Below are 25016 nucleotides of genomic sequence, written 5' to 3'. Positions count from 1 at the left end.
GGGCATTTCAACGCCACTTCGTGGCACTCTCATCGTTCACCCTTAATTCCTTGCGCGATCAAGAATTTATCAATCTCTGCCCTGAAGACAATTAACGTCCTGGCCTCTGCTGCGCTCCACGGCAATGAATTCCACAGGCCCACCACTCTCTGCCTGAAGAAATGTCTCCTCATTTCCGTTCTAAATTGACCCCCCTCTAATTCTCAGGCTGACCCCTTGGGTCCTGATGGAAACACATTCCCAGCATCCACCCTTTCTAAGCCATGCATTATCTAGTAAATTTGCATTAGATCTCCCCTCAACCTTCTAAACTCTAATCAATACAATCCCAGGATCCTCAGCTGTTCATTGTATGTTAAGCCTCCCATTCCAGGGATCATCTGTGTGAATCTCCGCTGGACATGCTCCAGTGCCAGTATGTCCCTCCTGAGGTGTGGAGCCCAAAATTGGATACAGTATTTCAAATGGGGCCTAACCAGAGCTTTATAAAGTCTCAGAAGGACATCGCTGCTTTTACATTCCAACCCTCTTGAGATAAATGGCAACATTACATTTGTTTTCTTAACCACGGACTCAACCTGCAAGTCAACCTTTAGAGATTCCTGGACTATCATTCCCAGATCCCTTTGTACTTTGGCTTTATGAATTTTCTCCTGTTTAAAAAATAGTCCATGCCTGTATTCCTTTTTCCAAAGTGCAAGTCCGAGCATTTGCTCAGGTTGAATTTCATCAGCCATTTCCTGGACCACTCTCCTAAACTGTCTAAATCTTTCTGCAGCCTCCCCACCTCCTCAGAACAACCTGCTTGTCTGCTGAACTTTGCATCATCGGTGAACTTCGCCAGAATGTCCCCCAGTCCCTTCATCCAGATCATTAATATATAAAGTGAACAGCTGTTGCCCCAACACTGAACCCTACGGGACACCACTTGTCACCAGCTGCCATTCCAAGAAAGAACCCTTTATCCCAACTCTCTGCCTTCTGTCAGATAGCCAATTCCCAATCCATGCCTGTAGCTCACATCGAACACCATGGACCGTCACCTTACTCAGCAGTCTCCCGTGAGGCACCTTATCAAATGCCTTTTGGAAATCTAGGTAGATAACATCCACTGGGTTTCCCTGGTCTAACCTACTTGTTACCTCTTCAAACAATTCTAACAGGTTTGTCAGGCATGACCTCCCCTTACTAAATCCATGCTGACTTGTTCTAATCCAACCCTGCACTTCCAAGTATTTAGAAATCTCATCCTTAATGATGGATCCTAGAATTTAACCTACAACCGAGGTTAGGCTAACCGGCCCATAAGTTTTCATCATTTATCTTGATCTTTTCTTGAACAAGGGGTTTACAACAGTGATTTTCCAATTATCTGGGAATTTCCCTGACTACAGTGATTTTTGAAAGATTAAAAATAGCCTCTACTATTTCCTCAGCCACCTCCCTCAGAACTCTAGGATGGAGACCATCGGGGCCGGGAGATTTATCAATTTTTAGACCTTTTAACTTTTCTAGCACTTCCTCTTTTGTAATGGCTACCATATTCAAATCTGCCCCCTGATGCTCCTTAATTGTTAGGATAATGCTCATGTCTTCCACTGTGAAGACTGACACAAAGTATTTACCAAGTTCTTCAGCCATTTCCTTATCTCCCTTCACGAACCTTCCTGCATCAATTTGGAATGGCCCAATTTCTACTTTTGCCTCTCATTTGTTTCTTATGTATTGAAAGAAACTTTAACAATCATTTCTAATATTACTGGCTAGCTTACCTTCATATTTGATCCTCTCCTTCCTATTTCTATGTCTTTGTTATCCTCTGTTTGTTTTTGTCGTCTTCCCAATCTTCTGATTTCCCAGTGCTCTTGGCCACTTTGTAGGCTCTCTCTTTCCCTATGATACATTTCCTGACTTCCTTTGTCAGCCCTGGCTGTTTACTTCCCGCCCCCTGACGGATAATGTTTCTGCCAAGAGAAGACTGAGGGAGTTTGGGATCCAGTACTCTCTGAGGTATCCGGCGGTGCTCCGATAACCTTACATGGATCCGTACATCTCTTTGATACATCGGAGAAGGCAAGAGACTTTGTGGACAAATTAACCGAATCTGAACAATTTAGTATCTACAAATAGTGTTGTTTGGTTATGTCTTTGTTTTTTTTAAAAAAACCGAGGATGTCCAGTTGGAGCTTTCTTTTCCTTGTTTTCCCGATTGGTAATAATCCGGTTTAAACTGTGTTTTGTGGCGGTTGAGATGTGTACTTTCAATTTCTAAGTGAAGTGAGAGCAGTAACAAATTAAAAATTCTATATATGAATGCACGAAGCATTAGACACAAGGTGGATGAGCTTGAGGCTCTTTTGGAAAGTGGCAGATACGATATTGTGGGGATAACTGAGACGTGGCTTCATGGGGACAGGGCCTGGGAAATGAATATTCAAGGCTACACGTGTTATCGTAAGGATAGACTGACGGGCAGAGGGGGTGGGGTGGCCTTGTTGGTAAGGGAGGATATTCAGTCCCTTGCGCGGGGGGACCTAGAGTCAGGGGATGTAGAGTCAGTGTGGATAGAGCTTCGAAACACTAAGGGTAAAAAGACCCTCATGGGAGTCATCTACAGGCCCCCAAAAATGTAGTCTGGATGTTGGAGGTAAGTTGAATCAGGAGCTGAAATTGGCTTGTCGCAAAGATGTTACTACAGTTGTTATGGGGGACTTTAACATGCAGGTAGACTGGGAGAATCAGGATGGTATCGGGCCTCAAGAAAGAGACTTTGTGGAGTGCCTCAGAGATGGATTTTTAGAGCAGCTGGTGCTGGAGTCGACCAGGGATAAGGCGATTCTGGATCTGGTATTGTGTAACGAACCAGAATTGGTCAGTGACCTCGAAGTGAAGGAGCCATTGGGATGTAGTGACCATAATACAATAAGCTTCAATCTGCAATTTGAGAGGGAGTGGGTACAATCTGAAGTGACAATATTTCAGTTGAATAAAGGGAAATATGGAGCTATGAGGGAACAACTGGCCAAAGTTCAATGGTTTAATACCTTAACAGGGAAGACCGTGGAGGAACAATGGCGGATATTTCTGTGTATAATGCAGAAGATGCAGGATCAGTTCATTCCTAAAAGGAAGAAAGATCCCAGGAGGAGACATGGGCGGCCGTGGCTGACAAGGGAAGTAAAGAAACATATAAGGTTAAAAGAGAAAAAGTATAACTTAGCAAAGATAAGCGGGAAAACGGAGGACTGGGAAGTTTTTAAAGAACAACAGAGGATTAGTAAGAAGGAAATACGCAGAGAAAAAATGAGGTACGAAGGTAAACTGGCCAAGAATATAAAGGAGGATAGTAAAAGCTTTTTTAGGTATGTCCAAGGCAAAAAAATGGTTAGGACAAAAATTGGGCCCTTGAAGACAGAAGCAGGGGAATATATTACTGGGAACGAAGAAATGGCAGGGGAATTAAATGGGTACTTCAGATCTGTGTTCACTGGGGAAGACACAAGCAATCTCCCTGAGGTAACAGTGGCTGAAGGACCTGAACTTAAGGGAATTTCTATTTGCCAGGATTTGGTGTTGGAGAGACTGTTAGGTCTGAAGGTTGAAAAGTCTCCGGGACCTGATGGCCTGCATCCCAGTGTACTGAAGGAGGTGGCTCGGGAAATCGTGGATGCGCTGGTGATTATTTTCCAGAGTTCAATAGAATCGGGGTTGGTTCCTGAGGATTGGAGGGCGGCTGATGTTGTGCCACTTTTTAAGAAGGGTGGGCGGGAGAAAGCAGGAAATTATAGACCAGTTAGTCTGACCTCAGTGGTGGGAAAGATGCTGGAGTCTATTATAAAGGATGAAATTACGGCACATCTGGATAATAGTAACAGGATAGGACAGAGTCAGCATGGATTTATGAAGGGGAAATCATGCTTGACTAATCTTCTTGAATTTTTTGAGGATGTAACTCAGAAGATGGACGAGGGAGATCCAGTGGATGTACTGTACCTGGACTTTCAGAAAGCTTTTGATAAAGTCCCACACAAGAGTTTAGTGAGTAAAATTAGGGCGCACGGGATTGGGGGCAAAGTACTAGATTGGATAGAGAATTGGTTGGCTAATAGGAAACAAAGGGTAGTGATTAACGGCTCCATTTCGAAATGGCAGGCAGTGACCAGTGGGGTACCGCAGGGATCCGTGCTGGGACCGCAGCTTTTTACAATATATGTAAATGATATAGAAGATGGTATCAGCAATAACATTAGCAAATTTGCTGATGACACAAAGCTAGGTGGTAGGGTGAAATGTGATGAGGATGTTAGGGGATTACAGGGTGACCTGGACAAGTTAGGTGAGTGGGCAGATGCATGGCAGATGCAGTTTAATGTGGATAAATGTCTGGTTATCCACTTTGGTGGCAAGAACAGGAAGGCAGATTACTACCTCAATGGTATCAAATTAGGTAAAGGGGCTGTTCAGAGAGATCTGGGTGTTCTTGTCCACCAGTCAATGAAGGCAAGCATGCAGGTACAGCAGGTCGTGAAGAAGGCTAATAGCATGCTGGCCTTCATAACAAGAGGGATTGAGTATAGAAGCAAAGAGGTGCTTCTGCAGCTGTACAGGGCCCTGGTGAGACCACACCTGGAGTACTGTGTACAGTTCTGGTCTCCAAATTTGAGGAAAGACATTCTGGCTATTGAGGGAGTGCAGCGTAGGTTCACGAGGTCAATTCCTGGAATGGCAGGATTGCCTTACACGGAAAGACTGAAGCGACTGGGCTTGTATACCCTTGAGTTTAGAAGACTGAGAGGGGATCTGATTGAAACGTATAGGCTTATGAAAGGACTGGACACTCTGGCAGGAGGGAACATATTTCCGTTGATGGGGGAGTGCCGAACCAGAGGACACAACTTAAAAATACGGGGTAGACCATTTAGGACAGAGATGAGGAGAAACTACTTCACCCAGAGAGTGGTGGCTGTGTGGAATGCTCTGCCCCAGAGGGCAGTGGAGGCCCAGTCTCTGGATTCTTTTAAGAAAGAATTGGATAGAGCTCTTAAAGATAGTGGAGTCAAGGGGTATGGAGATAAGGCTGGAACAGGATACTGATTAGGAATGATCAGCCATGATCATATTGAATGGCGGTGCAGGCTCGAAGGGCAGAATGGCCTACTCCTGCATCTATTGTCTATTGTCTATTGTCTAAGTTATACCAGAGGATGGGTGGGGTATTTACCCCATCGATCTTAAATGTTTTTTTTCTTTATTCATTTTGCTATTCTATGGTATATTTACTTTCTATTCTGCTTGTGTTTGTGGTACGGCTCTAGCGAGAAGGAGAGAAAATGGTTGGGATGGCTAGATGCCCACTTATGGGCTGTTTGGGATGGGTAGTTACCCCCTTTGGGCAGGAGGTGAGTTCCCCAATTCAGCGCCATTGGCACTTTATATGGTGGTTTGTATTGCTTTTATTCTTTGATAGTTTTGTAGGTTTGTTAAATGTCGTGGTTTCAGTTTATGTAGTTTTTATATTTGATGGATCATATGACACTAAGGCTCAGTGATTTGTGGTTCGAGTTCCTCCTCTCTGGAATTTAAATTTTACTGCAGAATGTAATGACTTGATTAAATGGTGAACGTGGAATATGAAGGGAAGTCACTCACCAATTAAGAGGAAGAAGGTACTTTTGAGTCTTAGAAAGGAGAATGTGGATAATCCTTTGTTAAAGGAGACGCACTTGGATGACAGGGAGCATTTGAAACTACAGAAGAATGGCTTTGGTCAGGTTTACTTCACATCACTGAATACCAGAAGTAGGGAAGTGGCTGTATTGGTGAGGAGTAATCTTACATTTAAGTTACGAGAGTGTGTTAAAGACACACGCACAGGAGGTTTGTAACTCTAATAGCATTGATAAATGGGGAAGAATATGGTGTTATAAATGTTTCTTGCCCTCAAGCTCATCCCCTCAACATTTTGCTAGATGCGTTTTCAAATTGATCAGTCTTGTGTCCTGGCATATCACTAAAGGGGGAGATTTTAACTGTCTCATGGATCCCACAGTGCAGATGTTGCCAAAAGGCCCCCGACTCCCTCTGTACAAACTAAACAATTAGTGGATCTGTGTGTGGAGTGAGGGTTGGTGGACATCTGGAGGTGTCTCCACCCTACAGGCAGGGATTTTACGGTTTTCTTTTCCAATCCACACAGATGTCACACCAGGATTGATTTTTTTTCCAATCCCCGTGGCAACCCTGGACTTGGTGGCACCTTGTACGATCGGTAATATTACCATCTCTGATCACACTCCAGTGTACCTATTGGCTAAGATTAAGGATGTTACAGTGGGTCCAAGTCACTGGCAAATGGATTCCTTTATCCTCAAGGATAATACATTTGTGGAGCAGTTCTCTCAGAAGCTTTGGGCATTCCTAGGCATTAACTCACGCTCGGTTAGTAGCCAATCCTTCCTTTCTGAAATTGCCAAATCCTATGCCAGTGGGTTAGTTATTTCCTACTCTGCCAGTAAGAGGCGGCAGAAGGGTGAGCAGCAACGTCTCCTCAAAGCACGGTTGAAGGCAGCTGAGAAGGCCTACTTTGACAGGCCCTCGTTGTTCAAGTTACAGAGGATTATGGTGTTGCGGTCTGCATTGAATTCCGTGCTCACGCAGACAGCAAAGAACGAGCTTACTTTTGCAAAGCAAAGGTTATATGATCATGGTGACAGGTCTGGTAAATACTGAGCATATCTCGCTAGGAAAAGGAGAGTCCCTCAAGCCATTACGTGTTACTGTGAGACTGTGTTACCTTCTATTGTTAAAGAGGACCAGACGGGCTTCATAAAGGGCCGCAGATCCTCCAATAATGTTAGGAGGCTGCTTAATGTAATTCAAGTGTGTCAACAACAGTCAATATAGGGATTGGTGATTTCTCTAGATACAGAGAAGGCCCTTGACCGAGTTGAGAGGGTGTACCTTTTCTATACTCTGGAGCGGTTTGTTTTGGGCGAAGTTTTTATAAGATGGGTAAAGGTTCTCCACAATGACCCTCTCACTGCAACCATCACCAACAGGGTGTGATCAAGCAATTTTAACATTTTTTGGGTCAGCCGACAGGTCTGTTCCCTTTCCCCACTGCTTTTTACAGTGAGGATTGAATCATTGGTGGAGGCCATTCATAGGGATCCCAATATATCAGCTCCAGACGTGGGGTCAAATTTACATCAGAGTTTATTGTATGTGGACGATGTCCTCATTCTTTCATCAAATCCAGCAGTTTCAGTCCCTCGCCTGTTAGCATGCATCTGTGTGTTTGGCACCTTTTTGGGGGACAAGATTAATCTTTCAAAATCAGAGGCTATGCCTATGGGTGGTCTTATGAAAGTGTTAAGTCTTGAGGGTGAATATCGATTCCCATTTAAATGGTCACAGGGGGGTTTTGTGTATTTGAGCATGTCCATTACTCCAGTTCTGAATCGGCTGTTCAAAGCCAATTTTGTTCAATTATTTAACAAAATCAAACAAGACCTTCAAAGATGGAGGCGCTTCTGGTCTCGTGGTTGGGTCGGATAGTGCTTATTAAGATGAATATTCTCCCTTGTTTACTATACCCTATATGGATGCTCCCCCGATTTTCGATAAGCAAACATTCAGGAGACTGAACGGCTGGTTCAGCCCCTTTATTTGACATCGTCAGTGGCCCCTCATTAAATGAGCTAAACTGCGATTGTCTCACAGACTGGGGGGAGTGGATCTCCCAGACATTAAAAGCTACCAACGAAGCTCACTTTTATCCTACATGAGTGATTGGGCTTGTGGGGACCCTCTTTCAATATTGTTAGATATTGAAACCTCCCAGACTAAGGTGACCCCTTACTCGCTTGCTGTGTTTGGACAAAATGAGGACAGTAAGTGAATATTGCCATAACCCAATAGTTATCGATACTGTTAAAGCATGGAGGGCAATTCGGCAGAGGGAAGGCAATATTGGCAAGACATCTTCTCTTACACTGGGTATGCCGGGTTTTCAACCGGGGATGATAGATTCAGGATCCAAACATTGGGCAGTTAGGGGTGTGTCTTGCGTGGGTGATTTGTTTGAGGGAGACACAATGATGTCCTTCGATCAGTTAGCACAGAAACACAAGCTACCGAACAGGGACCTCTTTCGTTTATTTCAAGTTAGAGATTTTATTCAAAAAAAGACGACACTTTTGACTGATCCGTCCAAATGCGACATAGAGAGAGGGGGGATTTAGCATCATATTCTGCAGTCCCCACAAAGTTCTGTATTTTTCTGACACAACATCCCACCAAACCCAACACAGACCTGGGGATGATTCCAGGGGAGATGAGAAATCGAATTGACATCAGACAAAGAAGATCAGCCGTGAAGACCAGGCTTAAAAGTTAGCCATCCCAGATGGGACTTGAACCCACACTTCCAGGATGAAGAGGCCAGTCCCTTATCCAGTCCCTTAGCCTGTAAATACTGCACCCTGAACCTCTCATATTGTGTTCTTCTCTGAGTTTTATACTCACACTGATTGGTTGTTCCCCCTTCCATCTCACGCTAAATCATTGGCTGCTTGATAAAATTGATCTTACCTCCCATTTCTCCCCAAACGGACAGACAAGAAATTAACCAAACTCCAACTTTGCACAACTCAAGTCTGAGGAATATGGAGCAGAGAGGAAAAGGGCTCAATGTTATTTTGTGCAGCACTTTCAAGATATTTGCAGTTAGTGGGGAAGGAGGAAGTGGAGATGTTACAAAAAGCTGCATTGAGGACACTTCAATAGGATCTTAGTGGGCATTCAGCCCATTGGGGCTGTGCTGTCTCTTTCAGACAATTCACCCCAAGATTTCCCAAACCCTGGAATTACCTTGTGTAAGTTTCTACTGAAGAACATTTTCCATAATCTCGAAGCAGGCAAGTGATTTTTAACGGAGTAGTTGGAAAATCCAGTCAATTTGGATTGAGATGGAGTTGATATGGGATGAAAATCAGCCACCACAAAGACCAGGCTTAAAACGTCAACACCCCAAAAGGGATTTGAACCTCCAATCCACTACATCAGAATCTACAGTCTAACCCATTAAGCCACAAAAACTCAGTGACAATACTCTACTGGGAATAGTTGATCTTAAACGAGTGCTACAGCCGAGCATATTTCAAGATCTGTCACGACACACTGAGGGATACACTAAAGTTTCGGGCAGCTGCTGCCAAGGTGTAACAGGGAAACAACACAGTCTAAGGTCTTTCTGACAAATTATCACATCATCCTTTCAGTTCTCAGACCCTCTTGGTGCCTGACAATGAACAGAGATCGGTTCCTGCCCAAGTACAAAATGCCTTTTTTGTCACGACACAGAACTTTGCGAAATGTCAAAATTCCAATGGTTTGTTGGTTGTTTTCTCTCTGCATAGACTGTACACAACTGATTTAGAACCTGTGTGTGCGTTACTATTTGATCTTTTATGAATAAAGTATATTTTTTAAATAATCAAAATCTGGAGAGAGAGAAAATCTGCACGAAATTGCGAGACCCCCCTTTGTGGAAAAGAGCCAGCCCTATATCGGGACAGGAAGGAGATTCCAATGGCCCAGCATGGATTGTTCCAGTTAATACCCTCGCCTCCTTGACCACAAAGTGAAGTGGGAGATGGCACGGGGCAGGGTGACACTAGGCACACGGACACACAAGATGGCCTCTGAGCCATAAGTTGGCCACTTGGCGCACAAGATGGCCGCTGGACCACAAATGGAGAGAGACAGCAGTGCAAACATAGACACTGCCTGGGGCCACCAGAATGCCAGCACATTGCACTCACAACCGAGTTGATTAGTTTAAGGCGGATGGGAGAGACAATACACATGAATAACATACACTGCCCGCCGAAGGGTCTGGGTCAGACAACAGCTTTGATAGAAATGCTAACTGTTAGATACAGCCTAAATACAGAGTGATAATAGCCAGGGCTGCAGTAATCGTCCTTCTCAGGAAGAGCGATTAGCGCCCATTACTACAGCAACTGACTTCAGCGCAGACGCTGAAACTGACAACAACTGCACTGAAATTAACAAAGGCCACGCTGGAACTGACAATAACTGCACCGAAACGATCAAGGATTCTGCAATGTTTACAATAAACAAGCCATGTTACAGAGACAATAACCTCATCACTGACCTATTATATCACAAAATGTATCACAGTATCTTGACCATGTGCTCCGGTTTGAGAGAAGAATCACAGCTGACCACTGTGCTGTTGGTGCTGCTCTCTCCCCGGAGCTCCGGGATTTCCTTGGACAATAAACTCTGTTGGTGAACCCCGACTCTGACTCAGAGCCTGGTGATTTTCAGCAGTTGCCTTCCCACAAATGTTTGTCCAATCTGTGGATGTGGCACTCCAAGTTCTCCAACGATGGCCTAACTACCTCACATCTCCATCATAGCCTCCTTGCAATTGTATTCAATACCTTGACTAAGAAAGGTAAGGACCCAAATGCATAGCCACAGACCCATCAGTTCCAACCTTGAACACCCAGATTTCAATCATTTCCATTGACATATTGGACATCATCATAAATACCAAACATGCAGGTAATCTGTTGTTCAAGTGGTAATGTTGACAGAATATAGCTTAGACTGACACCAACACAACCAAAACAGAAGCTGCTTTGTCCATAGATTGGTAGCTCCATCAGTTGGAGCCCCAGTGATCTCATAGATAAGGCACTAACTTCCTAAACCAGTGATTGTGGGCTCAAGTCTAATTTGGGGTTTTGATTTGTTGAAATCTTCACTGTGCAGCTGATCTCAATCCTGTGTGGTCAGGTGACCATGGCAACAAAATCAGGCATTCTCAATTGATCCTCATCTGGAGAAATTTGACCTGACAGAAAATTGGTCAAACTAAATTAAACAGCAGCTCTCAGCTCCAGAGAACAGTGCAACTAAAATCAAAGAACTACAATGTTTCAAGAAGAACCAGTTCCAACCAGACTGTGGGTTGTATATTGGAGAAGTGTCAGCCTGAGACAATCCACTTTATAGCTCCTGGCATGACAACAGTGAAGGGTATTGGTATAACCCCATTGGATGATGTGAACCCAGCTCATGACCGTATTGGCCAAAGCCTCAGAAGATTCTGGAAGATCAGGGACAGGAGAAGAGGAAAACACACCTGAATGCCAAACCTTAGCAAAGCCTTGACTGGGTCCTGCAGTGGAGCTCTGACCATCTGCTCCTAACCTGTTCATAAAAGACTTCGCGTGAGAAGGGCAGGCCATTCAGCCCATCACATCCACACTGACCCTCTGAAGAGCATCTCATCCAGGCCCAACCCCTATCCTCTCACCCTGCATTCCCCAAAGCCAATCCACCGAACCTGCACATCTTTGGACTGTGGGAGGAAACCAAAGCACCCGGAATACCCCATGGAGAGAATGTGCAAACTCGACACAAACAGACACCCAAGGGAGGAATCGAAGCCAGGTCCCTGACACTGTGAGGCAGCAGTGCTACCCACTGAACCACCATGCCATCCCCAGGAGAATCTCAGTAGGTTTTCAGCCATTGTGACTGTGCTTTCTCTTTCAAAGAATTCACCTCAATCATGCAAATCTTGTGTAAGAAATCATTGGGCACCACTTCCCATCAACCATGGAGATTTTCCCAAAGTAGACTAGCAATCAAGTTGACACAGGGCAAGTGACAGACACCCCAGATGGGACTCGAACCCACAATCCCTGGCTTAGAAGGCCAGTGCCTTATCCATTAGGCCACTGGGGCTACATGTGTGATGTTAAAATGGCAGCTTTTAAGTTTTGTTTTGTTTTGCACGAACACACTGACTGTGGCTCAGCCAGCACAGAGTCAGTGCCCTGGACTGAGGGGATTCTGAATCTCCTGGTTATATATGTTTTTCTCTTTACCCCCGCACTGCTGCCTAACTGTGGTAGTGCTTATATTTTCCCCAGCACCCATGTTGTGTGTGTGCAGGTGTGAGACACAGTGAAAGACAACAGATGTACAAATCTTTATTCAATTCCCACCACCAGGAAGAAAGGAAACACCCGAGTGGCCAGTGACAAGCATCAAAGGGCAATGCTGTGTGACCAAACAGTGAGGGGGAGGGCACTCTCTGAACAGCTCAAGGATGTTGGTAGACACTGCGTGCTCCTTCTCCAGGGACACCCGGGCTCGAATGTAACCACGGAAGAGGGTCAGGCGATTGACCCGAACAACCAGTTTGGCCAGGCCCAGGAGCAGACCCACGAGGAGATCCTCTGACCAACCCTCCCCCCTCGGCACTGGGTGCCCAATGATGGGGAGTGTGGGGCTGAAGTCCAACTAGAAACGGAGGAGAAGGTTTCCCAGAAAGCTAAAAAGGGAGTGCAAGCGCCCTGTTCCATGGACTCCACAGCACCACAGAACAAGCAGTTGGGCTGGGAGTCCGTGAACCACCACAATCTGTGGACTGCCGCGTGCAATACCCTCCACCCCAGATCCCCGTGAGAAAGGGGGAGGACTCCCATGTAGAGAGCCCTTCACTGGGGATGATCCCCACCGCCCGGTGGTAAATGGGCACGCCAGGGTGTGTCCGGGAGGTGGATGAGGGTGTGCAGCAGCAGTCTGTACAGGGCCCTCTGTGATACACCCCTGAAAGGGACAAAACTAAAACTCCGGAGACAGCTCAGGTTGTGGGGCACAGGCTCCCGCAGGAAATACAGGACCCTGGGGCCAATGTGAAATTCCGTCCGGGCAGGAGTGAGTGCAGACGGGATCCCACCGCACACCTGAGCATCCTCCAACTGGGGCACTACGTGGGGTCTGAGCACCGTCGTTTTAAGGTGTCGGATGGTGGTGGCCACGTACCGGACGTCTACCGCTGCCCTGCTCGCTATATCCTGCGGCAGCGTCCAGCCCAGGCCCCCACCATCCAGCACGTCCCTGACCCTGGTCACCCTCACAGTCACGGCCCTCCCCTCCGACAGTCACTCGAACCCACGAGTACGGAGGTGCGGATTCCTGAGCAACGTCTCCATGACAACAGCCGTTACTCCTGCCGGAGGGTAGGCGTGACGCGATTCGACCATGTTCCAGACCGTGAGCAGGTCCTGGTAAAAGACAGGCAGTGTCCTGAGAGTGACCTCCAAACCATCACGGTCCCTGAACAGGAGCTGAGTCTCGTAGTTGAGGTTACGCACCTGGTGGAAAAAATACGTCGCCAGGGCACCCCGCCGAGGGGGAGGCTCAATGTAAAGGTATCGCTGCAAGGTCTGAAGGTGGAACGTCGCTACCTGGGTGTGAACGCACACCAGTGACTGACCGCCCTCCTCAATATGGAGACTCAGGACCTGCGCAGTGACCCAGTGCATCTTTTTGTCCCAGAAGAAGTGAACCAACATTCTCTGGATGTCATCGACAAAACCAGGAGGAGGGACCAAAGTGACCAGCCGGTACCACAGCATGGCAGGCACCAGCTGGTTTATGACCAACACTCGACTCCTGTGAGACAGCACTCGGAGCAGTCCTGTCCAGGGTGGAACCTGTGACTGGAGTGGGTGTGATGGTGGGGCGAATGGGGGTGGAGTCATGAGCAGGGGTAGTGTTCCCCTCGGGGTTCTGGGGGGTGGGGATAGTGACAGTGGGTTCTGTGGGGGGCACGTCAGCAGAATGCAGGGGAGTGGTGGAAGTGGTGGTGACCAGGGCAGTCGGGGTGGCGGACATCACTGAGCATGTGGCATCAGCGATGATGTGAAGGGCGGAAGTGATGTCACGTGTGATGCATGAGGAATTGTGAAGGTTGGAAGTGGTTGTGGGAGTGGCCATGATGGGGCGGAAGTGACATCATCAATCAGCGTGAAAAATTCAGTCAGCATGGATTGAGATGAAGTTGACATGAAATGAAAATCAGCAACAAAGCCCAGGCAAAAAACCCAAGCCCCCCAGATGGGACTTGAACCAACTATTACAAGCTTAAGGAAGCCAGTGCCTTATCCATTAGACCCCTATCACTTCCACCTTGGGCTCTCTGTGGAAAGTGTTGACCTCAAAGTATGGAGCAGCTGCTGTCAAGGTGTAACAGTTAAAGAACACTGTCTAAGGCCTTTCTGACCAGTTATGACATTGTCACTTCATTTCTCAGACCCTCTTGGTGCCTCAGAATGAAGAGAAATCGTTTCCTGCCTCAGTAGAAAGATCTGCCCGAAATTGCGAGACCCCCCTTTGTGGAAAAGAGCCAGCCCTATATCGGGACAGGAAGGAGATTCCAATTTCTGGATTAGTGGTGCTGGAAGAGCACAGCAGTTCAGGCAGCATCCAAGGTGCTTCGAAATCGACGTTTCAGGCAAAAGCCCCTCATCAGGAATAAAGGCAGTGACCCTGAAGCGTGGAGAGACAAGCTAGAGGAGTGGGGAGAAAGTAGCATCGAGTACAATGGGTGAGTCGGGGAGGGGATGAAGGTGATAGGTCAGGGAGGAGAGGGTGGAGTGGATAGGTGGAAAAGGAGATAGGCAGGTAGGACAAGTCCGGACAAGTCATGTGGACAGTGCTGAGCTGGAAGTTTGGAACTAGGGTGAGGTGGGAGAAGGGGAAATGAGGAAACTGTTGAAGTCCACATTGATGCCCTCGGGTTGAAGTGTTCCGAGGTGGAAGATGAGGCGTTCTTCCTCCAGGCGTCTGGTGGTGAGGGAGCGGCGGTGAAGGAGGCCCAGGACCTCCATGTCCTCAGCAGAGTGGGAGGGGGATTTGAAATGATTCCAATGGCCCAACATGGATTGTTCCAGTTAATATTCTTTCTCAGATGGATAGAGGTGGAGAGAGAGTAAAGATTGTGGGAATTTGGGGAATGCTGACAATCTGTTTTAATATTTTGTTAATAAAATCAAGTTGAACCGCAAACCAATTTTGTCCCCCTTTGTCTTCATCACCAACAGGAATACTGAAGGAAAGTTGAGTTTAATTACATTGTGTTACTAATGTTCATCTGGTTGATCAGTGGAAATTAAAAGCCATATCACACAACAGGCAGAGTCAATCTTTAGCTGAGTAGAAGTTCAGCAGAGAGAAACAGACTTACTTTGTGATATAATAGGTAATTCCTGTCCCATTGATCTATTAACTGCAGGGAACTTTCAGATACGTGGTATCTTTAGAGCAATTAAATATCCTCCCAAGATATATGCTTTCACTCTCAACTGAAGATGTTATAACTTCAATGGCTAAGAGTATTAACCAATAAATCAATGCCAAGCAAGTTGAAGAATTACACTTGGCACATCATCATCGCTGTCATTGCAGAATGCAGCATAACCTATTCCGTCTTCTAACCTACTGACAGCCTACTTTTCAGAAGTCTCCTTACACGACTCTGAAAACAAATTAAAAGAAACCAATTAAACCAAATAAGCACAAATTAAAATGTCCCAGTCATTTAAAAAGGCTCTGTAACAAAAGTCAAAATCTCCCAAGAAAGCTTACACTTACAGAGTCACAGAGTTGTACAGATCCTTCACTCCAACTCATCCATGCCAACCAGATATCCGCAAGTTATCTAGTCCCACAAACCAGCATTTGGTCCATATCCCTCTGAAACCTTCTTATTCATGTCCCCATCCAGCTGCCTTTTAAATGGTACAGAGTCTTAGAGTTATACAGCACGGAAACAGACCCTTTGGTCCAACTCGTCTATGCCGACCTGATATCCTGAATTAATCTAGTCCGACTTGCCAGCATTTGGCCCATATCCCTCTAAACCCACCCTGTTCATATACCCCCATCCAGATGCCTTTTAAATGTTTTGGAGGAGCCGGGGTTAGACTGGGGTGGACAAAGTTAAAAATCACACAACACCAGGTTATAGCCCAGCGGGTTTATTTGGAAGCACGAGCTTTCGAAGCGATGCTCCTTCACTGGGTGGTTGTCTTCACCTGATGAAGAAGCAGCGCTCTGAAAGCCAGTGCTTCCAAATAAACCTGTGGGATTAAAACCTGGTGTTGTGTGACTTTTAACTTCTAAATGTTGTTATTGTACCAGCCTCCACCACTTCCTCTTGCAGTATGTTCCATATAAGCACCACCCTCTGCATGAAAAGGTTGCCCCTTAGGTTCCTTTTAAATTATTATTCATCTCACCTTAAACCTTTCCCCCTCTGTTTTTGTCCTCCCCCACCCTGGGGAAAAGACTGAAGCTATTCACCCTATCCATGTCCCTCATGATTTTATAAACCTCTATAAGGCCACCCTTCAGCCTCCGACGCTCCTGTGAAAATAGCCTCAGTCTATTCCTCCTCCCCCGATAGCACAAACCCTGTAACCCTTACAACACCCTTGTAAATCTTTTCTGAATGCTTGCAAGTTTTACAACATCTTTCTATAGCAGGGAAACCAGAATTGAACGCAGTATTCCAAAAGGTGGCCTCACCAATATCCTGTACAGCCACAACCCAACATCCCAATTCCTATACTCAATGCACTGACTCATAAAGGCAAGTGGATCAAATGCCTTCTTCACTGTGCTATCTACCTGCAACTCCTTCTCTTCCTAATCTATGTGTATGTGAGTTACAATAATCTTTTTGCATTCTGATATGAAGAGATTGACTCTTTTGTTAATTCAACATATCCAGGTTTAATTGGCTACTTTTAAACACCAATTCAAATGATTTGGGAGGAAGACATCCACAAGAAAGGGTCCCTTTTTAAATTAACCTGTTAGTGACCAAACAAGGATACAGGTAAATGAAGAAAGGAAACCATTTCATCCCTGCTCACCTAGGAGCTTAACAATTTGGGGTATCTGTCTGGAACTGTAATAACGTGGGGAACAATTCTCACACCAGCCTCTCTTTGTAAGTGCTCCATGTATTTACGAAACAATGCTCTTCACCAGCACATCTCAGTGATATATTTAACATTCCATTCACATTAATCACTCCAAGGGCATGACCTACATGAAGAATATAAACAGTAAGTGTTGAAACTCTCAGGTTCGGAAGCATCTGCTGAAAAAAACGAAATGAATATTGCAAATTGAGAATTGTGTTTCTCTCCACAGATGCTACCTGACCTGCATTTCAATATTTCCTGATTTTATTGCAGATTTCCAGCACTTGTGGTATTTAACTTGTGTATAATTTTTTTACGTAAGGAGAATGGAGACTTGAAAACATTGAATGGGACTTTTGCTCATTAACCTCTTGGGAATTGTCTGCTGTTGAATGATTTGATTCAGACTTTAGACAAGGTGCAATCATGACAAAGTCTGTGGGATTGTACTTATTATATATCAAGGAACAGCTCATCAAAGAAGGCAATCCTCTGAAACATATGAATTCTCACCTCAAGTTTGGGGAAAAAGGTATAAAGGACAAGTATTAGATGGGGTGAGATCTGATCAACTTCAGAAAAACTTTGATCTTAAAACTACAATTCTACAGTGAAAGTGAAATATTGCGAAGTGTATGGTTAATTGTCGATGATATTTGTTCCTCCTTATTTAATTTCTATAAGTATCTGTAGAGTAATTTATAAACATATATTTACGAACCATTGTCATGCATAATTTTGGTAATTTTATAATTTGCCATTACTTTCTCTTCACCATATTCAAGGAGAGTGTTTATTACAGTGAGTGATACCACACAGTATTTCAATTGCACTGAATTGGTTTTGAAAGATAACTCAATAAATACAGGTTGATGCTATCGATGGTTCCTGTCGATATATTTCGTTGACCTGTTCAGACGTGTTATGATGTTAAATCTTAGGCAGAAAGAGGAAGAAGGTATAAGTAAGGTTCAAGAAACTGAAGACAGACAGAGCCCTGGAGATAACAGGAATGAACTCAAACTAGGAAATAGAGAATTTGAAGAGACCATGCGATGTTGATGGAAAACAGGATTAAGGAACCTCCAAGGCATTTTACAGAGGGATAACAAGCAACAGGTCACCAGGGAAAGAGTATGTCTTCTCAGAGCAAAGGAGGGAATTTACACATGGAGCCGGAGGAAGTGGGTGAGGTTCTTAATGAATAAAGTGCATTGGTATTTCCAAAGGATTCTGGGTAGTCCAAGATGGAGGACGGGAAAAAGTTGTGACTGTAAGAGCTGCCCCTTTTTTGAGGCATTTTAGGTGTTGGGGGTGATTTCCTCAAATTCCAGGAGCAGCAATTACTGTTTTATTATGCAACTTTGGAGAAAAAAACCTCAAAACATCGGCACTTTTAAAAGGAAGAAAATCAGACAAAGAAAGTGAGTACATGGTCAGGGGGGCGGGAGGGAAGAAACCTACACTGCTCACTGATATGGATAGGAAGGGTCGAGAGGGATATGGGCCCAGTGTGGGCGAATGGGACGGGATTAGATTAGGATATGTGGTCGGCATGGACGAGTTGGAGCGAAGGGTCTGTTTCCATGCTGTACATCCCTATGGCTCTATGACATGGTGGATGGTGAGTCTTGTATATTGATATTCTAGAGCATGTCAATATTAAAAAGGAGGTGTTGGGTGTTTTGAAAAGCATTAAGGTAGACAAGTCCCCAAGACCTGATGGAATCTATCATAGAATCCTGAGAGAGGCAGGTGTGGAAATTGCTACGGATTTGTACAAAATATTTGTATCCTTTATAGTCCCAGGAGAATTCCCAGAGGACTGGAGAATACCCAATGTTGTTTCTTTCCTTAAGAATGGCAACAAGAATAATTCAGGAAATTAAAGGCCAGATTGGCTTCCTGCTATTCATTGCTTGGACATCACTGTCTTTGACTGGATGGTACCCCCTGGAAGTCACTCTGTAAAGATCTCCACCCCTCTACCTTGGGGTCTCAGGATCTCAAGGTGTTCCTCTCTTTGGCCAAGGTTTCGGTCCATGTGTAATGGTTTCCTGAATGTGGTTCCTGTGAAGTGCCTCGTGCCATAAAAAGGGATCCCTACATGCAGGCTGTAGTTGGGTTGAAGTGTTATGGAGAGCAGGCAGGAAAGTGGAGTTAAGGCCGAGATGAGATCAGCCGTGATGGTGTGGAATGACAAAGCAGGCTCGAGGAGCTGAATTGCCGAATTTTTAAGATCTTCGGAGCACAACCAAAGACAGAGCTATCAATTGTCGTGGGTGGCTCACATGGTATCTCACCTCAGATGCATCATGAAGAGGGTGTCCATGTTCAAAGCCAGGGGTTGTGAGTTCATATCCCATTTGGGCTGTTATGTTTTTAAACATGAACTCTGATCAGCACCCTGTGTCTGTTTGATCTCAATTCCAGTTAATAAGGGGAGATGGTGGTGCAGTGCTAGACCTGGAGTAGGAATCCAGAACACCAAGTTCATGGTGTGGGGGAGATGGACTGTAATCCCACCATACAAGGTGGTGAAATCTCAGCTCAGGAGGAGCTTTGTCTGATGATAACCATATATTGCTATTGAGGTTTGTTCGGAAGCTAACTGGTTCCATATTCTCCTTTCAGGAAGAAAACCTGGTGAGACTACAGACCCACAGCAATGTGGTTGACTCACCCTCTGGGCAATAAACGCTGGCCTAGTCAGAAACATATCGCATTCCTTCCCTGTAGCTCGGTCACAATCCTGGAACACCCTCCATTGATTCATTGTAGGTTTACCTCCAACAAATGGTCAAAAATCACACCACACCAGGTTATAGTCCAACAGGTTTATTTGAAAACATGAGCTTTTGGAGCATTGCTCCTTCATCAGGTGTAATGAGAGAGGAGGCATCAGACACAGAATGTATAAGTAAAATATCAAAGGGTCATACAAGTGATGGGAATGTATTGAACAAATCCAAAATGGCCGACTCCCTCCTGTTCAATCTTCAATCAGTTCGAAAGGAGATACAGGCAGCACATGGATTGCAGTGGTTCAAAAAGATAGCTCCCCATCACCTTTCAGGGGAAACTAGGGAGAGGCAATAAATGTTGATCTAGCCAGCAATGTTCACGCCCTAGAAATGAATAAAAACAATCCCACAGTGGAGTAAACTGCCAGGGAAAAAGTCATAGTGTAATGACTTGAAAACATCAAGCCCCAATTTTGAATGGTTTCTATTGTTATGTTTTACATTATCATCCAAAACGCACCAGTCATTGACATAAAGGTTATGATTTGGAGGAGCCAGTGTTAGACTGGGGCGGACAACGTTACAAATCACACAGCACCAGGTTATAGTCTAACAGGTTTATTGGGAAACACTAGCCTTCGATGCACTGCTTCTTCATCATGTGGTTGTGGAGCAGGATAGTAAAACACTGAAGTTTTGGCAACAGGATTGCAGTGTCATGGCATGTAATATTAAACAAATTGAGCTGAAATCTTTCATCTTTTAGAATGATCATGTTTGTTTCAGTTCCTTGTTATGTCCATCCCAGACCTTTGTTAAAGTTACATTCTCAAGAGAGTTTTAACAATCGGTGCCATCTCAGCTCAGATAATGCATTGAAGATGTGGGATTATAATCTGTCTGTGTCCCAATGTTCGCTCAAACTGATTCTATTTCAAAAGTGGCATTTACAGAATCTTACATGGTTTTATGCAGTTTTTGAGAAAAACTAAAGATAATTCTGAACGTACAAATTCACCCCACAAACGTATATGTGTGTGTGTGCAGGGGAGACCGAGTGAGTGTGTGCATTTGGGTGTGCGTGGGAGGGGGCGATGGTGTGAGTGTCTGTGAGAGTGTGTGTATGTGTATGTGTTTGAGTGTAATGGGGTATACATCTGTGAGAAGGTGTGTGTGTGGGTGTGAGTGTGGGAGTGTGTATGTGTATTGTGTGACAGGATGTGTGTGTGTGTGTGTGTGTGTGTGTGTGCATGTGTGTGTGTGTGTGTGTAATGCAGTGGGGTCAGCTGTAGTGTGACATAAACCCAAGGTCCCAGTTGAGGCCATCCCCATGGGTACCAAACATGGCTATCAGCCTCTGCTCGGCCACTTTTCGTTGTTGCCTGTCCCAAAGCCCACCTTGGAGGATGGTTACCTGAAGGATTGAGGTTGAAAGTACCTGATCGTTGAAGTGATCTCCGACTGGGAGGGAACACCTCTGTTTGGTGATTGCTACGCGGTGCCCATTCATCTGTTGCCGTAGCCTCTGCTCGGTCTCACCAATGTACCATGCATTGGGCATCCTTCCCTGCAGCGTATGAGATAGACAACGTTGGCCGAGTCACATGAGTACCTGCAGCGTACATGGTGGGAGATGTCCCCGTGTGTAATGGCGGTATCCATGGTGACACTCTGACACGTTTTACAGTGTCTGCTGTGACAGTGTTGTTTGGTGTTGTCCTGAAGGCCGGGCAGTTTGCTGTGAACAATGGTCTGTTTAAGGTTTGGTGGCTGTTTAAAGGTGAGAAGTGGAGGGGTGGGGAAGGTCTTGGCGAGGTGCTCATCCTCATCGATAATGTGTTGCAGGCTGTGGAGAACGTGACGTAGTTTCTCAGCTCCTGGTAAGTACTGGACAATGAAGGGTACCCTGTTGGTTGCAGCTCGTGTCTGTCTCCTGAGGAGGTCATTGCAGTTTCCCGCTGGGGCATGTCAGACCGGGCGATTGATGAGTTTAGCATCGTATCACATTCTTATCAGGGCATCCTTGTGTACTTCCAAGTGCCCCTCACATTCCCCCTGACCTGAACAGATCCTGTGTAAGTGTACGGCTTGTACAGAGGGAACGGCTGTTTTAATATGTTGAGGGTGGGTTTGTGGTTGAGTGAGGTGCTGTGGTGCCCATCCTTGATGGAGATGCATGTGTCCAAGAATGAGACAGATACTAAAGAGGAGTCCATGGTGAGTTTGATGGTGGGATGAAACTCGTGAAATGTTGGTGAACATAAATGTTGGGAGAGTGCAGCATTGTTCTGACATGAACACAACCAAGGTTGAGGGGATCAATTCTCCTGACATGGCCCCAGAAGCACGTGTTGTCCCAGAGACCTAACAGCTCCATCTCTGATCTTCGAAGCTACTGCCTGTGGTTTACATCCCTTCTGGGGATACTTTCAATTTAAACATTCTCTCCAATTAAAACCCTCTCACTGCATTATCTCCATTCAAATTCAGTTAATCTCTGACCTGCCATCTTTAAACATCTGCATGGCTGCTTTGAGATCATCGAACTGTACAAACATTGAGCTTGCTTGACCTCTATACTGTTCTGTTGGTATTTAACAGGAAAGCTGGGAATTTTTCTTGCAAACGTTTCATCCCCTGTCTCGGTGACATCCTCAGTGCTTGAGAGTCTCCTGTGAAGTGCTTCTGTGATATTTCCTCTGGCATTTATCGTGGCCTGTCTCTGCCGCTTCCGGTTGTCAGTTCCAGCTGTCCGCTGTAGTGGCCGGTATATTGGGTCCAGGTCGATGTGTTTGTTGATAGAGTCTGTGGATGAGTGCCATGCCTCTAGGAATTCCCTGGCTGTTCTCTGTTTGGCTTGTCCTATAATGGTAGTGTTGTCCCAGTCGAATTCATGTTGCTTGTGTTCTGCATGTGTGGCTACGAAGGATAGCTGGTCGTGTCGTTTCGTGGCTAGTTGGTGACACCTTTGTGATAATTAAAAACACAGAAATAGAGAACACACACCAGATCATCAACGCCACACTCACAGGAATCCGATTCACTAGAGAGGAAGAAAAGGACAACCAACTCCCGTTCCTAGACGTGATGGTACAGAGAACACCGAACGGTGAATTCACCACAAAGGTTTACAGGAAAGCCACACACACAGACCAAGTCCTAAACTAGGAAAGCAACCACCCCAACACACACAAACGAAGTTGCATCAAGACACTATTCAAAAGGGCCACAATACATTGCAGCACACCAGAACTGCAAAAAGAGGAAGAGGAACACCTATACAAGGTATTCGCCAAAAACGGATACCCTCGCAATTTCATCAACAGATGCTTAAGAGATAGACAATGGAACGAGGACATGCTGCAACCCAAAGGACTAGCTACACTATCATACATCAGGAGCATTTCTGAACTGACAGCCAGACTACTGCGACCACTAGGACTAATAACAGCACACAAACCAACAGCCACGCTCAGACAACAACTCACCAGAACAAAGGACCCGATACCCAACGTGAGCAAAACCAATGTAGTGTACAAAATCCCATGCAAGGACTGCACAAAACACTACATCGGACAAACAGGAAGACAGCTAACGATCCGTATCCATGAACACCAACTAGCCACGAAACGACAAGACCAGCTATCCTTAGTAGCCACACACGCAGAAGACAAGCAACATGAATTCGACTGGGACAACACTACCATTATAGGACAAGACAAAAAGAGAACAGCCAGGGAATTCCTAGAGGCATGGCACTCATCCACAGACTCTATCAACAAACACATCAACCTGGACCCAACATACCAGCCACTACAGCAGACAGCTGGAACTGACAAACGGAAGCGGCAGAGACAGGCCACGATAAATGCCGGAGGAAACTGCACAGAAGTGTTTCACAGGAGGCTCCCAAGCACCTGAGGATGTCACCTGGACAGGGGACGAAACGTTTGTAAGAAAAATTCCCAGCTCGACGAACAGAACCAAAACAACTAGCACCCGAGCTACAAATCTTCTCCCAAACTCATTTAACAGGAAAAAATGCAGGTGAAATAAAGTTATTCCACACTCAATAATTTATATTTACATTCAATGAGTTGGACCAAGATAACAGTAATCCTAAAGGTGGAAGATTCATTGAAAATATTTGATTTGCAAGTAATGATAGACACAGTGAAAAGTTTTGTCTTGTGAGCAATACAGGCAGCTCACAGAGTTCAGTAACATAGATAAGTAAACAACAGGGAAACAGCAGCAGGAACAACAACACAGGTACAGGCAAAGATTGAGAGTCTGTGAGACCGTTCAGTATTCTAACAACAGAAGGGTAGGAACTGTTTCAAAACCGGTTGGTGCGTGTGTTCAGGCTTCTGTACCTTCTCCCCGATGGTAGAGGTTGTAGAAAAACATTGCCAGGGTGGGATGGATCTTTGAGAATGCTGGAGACCTTTCCTTGACAGTGGGCCTGGGAGATGGATTCTATAGATGGGAGGTTGGCCTTTGTGATTGTCTGGGCCGAGTTCACCACTCTCTGTAACCGTCTCCAATCTTGAATGGTACAGTTGCCAAACCAGGTAGTGATACATCCAGACAGAATGCTGTCGATGGTGCACCTATAAACATTGGCAGGGGTATTCTCTGTCAGTAATATCCGATGTTCTGGAGGGATCAGTGTTGAAGGGTTGGTTTGTTGATGAGAGTGTGATGAGAGCTGGCTTCCAAAAGCAACCTCTCCAACCGTACTCTCAGGAATCTCGTCCCCATCCAGAAACAGCAGCCACTTGATGACCACCTTCAACATTCAATCCTGCAGATCCTCGAAAATCTTGTGCAAGATCATATGGAATACCACTGACCATCAACTGAATGCAGAGATGGGGATTTTCCCAAAATAGATTAGAAATAAAGGATAAGCCACAGAGACACCCCAGATGGGACTTGAACCCACAATCTCTGGTTTAGGAGGCCAGTGCCTTATCCATTAGGCCACTGGGGCCCCACATGCTGGTTGCCAATGGCAGCCTTGAAATACTGCACCCTGACCTCTCATAGTGTTTGTTTCTGAGTGTTGGATGCTCACTGATTGTTTTTTACCCCTTCCATCTCATGCTAAATTGTTGGCTGCTTGATAAATTGATCCCGCCTCCCATTTCTCCCCAAATGGACAGATGAAAAATCAACCAAACTCCAACTTTCTGGATTAGTGGTGCTGGAAGAGCACAGCAGTTCATGCAGCATCCAAGTAGCTTTGAAATCCACGTTTCGGGAAAAAGGGCTTTTGCCCAAAATGTCGATTTCGAAGCTACTTGGATGCTGCCTGAACTGCTGTGCTCTTCCAGCACCACTAATCCAGAATCTGGTTTCCAGCATCTGCAGTCATTGTTTTTACCACCTTCAAACTCCAACTTTGCACATCTCAAGTCTGAGGAAAATGGAGCAGACAGGA

At 45.4% G+C, this 25016-nt stretch overlaps 2 non-coding genes across 2 annotated transcripts; both read right to left on the bottom strand.

Moving 5' to 3' along the window:
* Positions 1-11714: 11714 nt before the first annotated feature.
* On the bottom strand, positions 11715-11787 carry trnar-ucu (transfer RNA arginine (anticodon UCU)). The gene has a single exon. It is a non-coding gene; the product is annotated as a tRNA-Arg (tRNA).
* A 12706-nt stretch (positions 11788-24493) lies between these two features.
* Positions 24494-24566, bottom strand: trnar-ccu (transfer RNA arginine (anticodon CCU)). The gene has a single exon. It is a non-coding gene; the product is annotated as a tRNA-Arg (tRNA).
* Positions 24567-25016: the final 450 nt, after the last annotated feature.

The sequence above is a fragment of the Chiloscyllium punctatum genome, chromosome 18 (genome assembly GCF_047496795.1).
Source record: "Chiloscyllium punctatum isolate Juve2018m chromosome 18, sChiPun1.3, whole genome shotgun sequence".
Lineage (NCBI taxonomy): Eukaryota > Metazoa > Chordata > Chondrichthyes > Orectolobiformes > Hemiscylliidae > Chiloscyllium > Chiloscyllium punctatum.
This window is presented reverse-complemented; position numbering and strand designations above follow the sequence as displayed.